This window comes from Acinonyx jubatus, chromosome D4 (assembly GCF_027475565.1).
Source record: "Acinonyx jubatus isolate Ajub_Pintada_27869175 chromosome D4, VMU_Ajub_asm_v1.0, whole genome shotgun sequence".
Classification (NCBI taxonomy): Eukaryota; Metazoa; Chordata; class Mammalia; order Carnivora; family Felidae; genus Acinonyx; species Acinonyx jubatus.
This window is the reverse complement of record NC_069391.1, coordinates 45,776,278-45,778,675: the sequence shown is the minus strand read 5'-3', so window position 1 is coordinate 45,778,675 and position 2,398 is coordinate 45,776,278.

Genomic DNA, 2,398 nt, shown 5'->3' with positions numbered 1-2,398 from the left:
TATCCACCTGTTTCTACTTTTAGACCTATTTAATGCTTAACACCTGCCTGCCTGCCTGAACTTCCTTCAGTATCAGTCCAGTCTTCCTTTAGTTCGCTTCGAGGCTTTTCCTAACAGCCTCTCCATCTGTCCATTCTGGCTCCAGTGGGACGGTCTAACGTCTGTGCCCGGTCTCCTCCAGATTGGCCATTTGTGGTACTGACAAAACCCCTGGTCCTGAAGCAAAAGAGAACACCATGCAGTTGAAATACGTGAGAAGCAGAAAGCAGTGAGTATATAATATTTAAGTAAAACAAAATGTTTTATTTTATGTTACTTTAACCCACATTGAAACCTAGTGGTTTTTTTTGGTTGTTGTTTCAGACAATTGTCACCTCAGCTTTTTACTTTATGTTCTGTATAGAAATCTTTGGTTTCAGGCAAATGGAGTCAGAATGAAAATGAATTCTTTTACTTTCTTTTTTTTTTTCTTTTTTTCTTTATGGAGGGGAAGGTGTGGTATTTAACTACCAAAATATGGTTATTGGAGGAAAAGTTTTCAATTTAAATATGGAACTTTATTTTCAAAACTATTTTCTATATTAGCTTGAATTCTAAGAATGCTCCTTCAGTAACTTTTTCTCTCTGTATTGCTACTCGTGATTGCAGCACCTCAGCCTGGCTTTCTCTCCCTTCTAAGAGAAGTTGCCGCTTTTCATCCTCAACACCCGGTTAGCCATTGACTGATGTTGATTATGGCAGTTTGCTTTCTTTTCTGGAATTGGAGACTCCCATCTTGACCCTGGCCAGCCACTTTGTGCTTAGTGTATTACAGTGGGAACCAGGTTAGAAAGCGGGACTGGATTTGTATGGAAGTCACCTGTGAATAGTGCTTCTTATGGAAGCGCCCTCATATCACCTCTCTGAAAGGACATTGTAATTATTCCTAATGAATCCATTTTCCTGGTTCATTTCTCCTTTATTTTTGGTTGTTTGTCATCCACAGGTGGCAGATTTATCAATTGGATGACCTGTTTGTGGGGGAGTGGCTTTCTTCTATTCTTACTTGGTGTTTGGCTTTATCTGGTGATAATGATTTTCCTCTTGGATTTGTATGTGCATCTTCCTCGTTTCCAGTGCTCATATGGAGAAAGAAAGCACAACATGGCAGTGTTCAATATAGGGTGAACTATTTGGCTATTCTGATGTCTGATAACCATCAGTGTACTCTTGAGTTCCTTTTGTTGTTGAGTATATCCATTTTGTGGCTCCAACAGGCTATCCCCCCCCCTTTTTTTTATTTGAACATTGGAATGGGAATGAGACCAAATAAGCTGAAGCAGAAAAATTACGTTTTTTAATCAGAATTGCCTAAAACTATGGTTGCCCTTACCTTCTGGTGTTCGAGTGGTTAGCTGGTGTTCTATTCTACAAACATCAATTACTCACCCGAAATGATTTAGATTTAAAGCGAAAGTCTTACCCTTCTGTAATTATGGCTATTTGATCAATGGTCTTGACATTTTTACATTTTCAGTATTGTGAAGAGAAAATCCAGTTTTAAGGTTTGCCCTTTAAGAAATTAGAAAATTAAAAATTAATCTGATTGAATATTGCACGTCTACAAAAAAGAAAATTCCAGATGTCATTAAAAGACAGGTGTTCCCTTTCCAAAACCTGACATACATAGTGAATACCAGCTTTAATATTTTGATGACCTCTTGGGATAGAAAGTTAAAAACGTGCCAAATATTTCTAAATATTATATAGCTAATGGGGTTGAAAAACAAGGCAACCTCTGATGAGTGGGTATTTCCCATAAAAGAGTTCCCCAAAATGTTCTGTGCTTCATGAAACTATCATTGGCGAGATATATAACGCAGTGAATCCCAATTTTCTAATACAGTATGTGAATTATAATTTTTACATAGGGAATGGTATGTAATTTATAAAGACTCTATTTGATAAATAAGGGTCAGGCCCAGATTTAGAACGAAACACACTATCTTCTAATTAAATGTTAATTCGGGACTAATTTGAGGACTCAGGTGATCTCATTTTCCTATGAGGTAAAACATGGAATGTTAGAAATCAAGAGACTGGGATTAAAAGGATATGAGGTTGAGTTTTACATTTGATTCTTACTAGAAATGTGGTTGTCGACTACATAACCTTCTTGTACAGTTAAATTTTACTCACAATATTGCTTTAATTTAATGAGCAGACAGTATGTGATCATTTAAGGCAAGTTATAAACATTATCTAGCTTAATTTTCATAATACCATGGTGAGATATTGTCATATATGTATTAAATAAAAATAAATTGAGTCTTGGAGAGGCTAAGTAATTCCAATTTCATAGAGTGCCAAGAGTCAATATCCAAAGTGAGACCTCTTTCTTTCCTTTGTGAGAAATGGT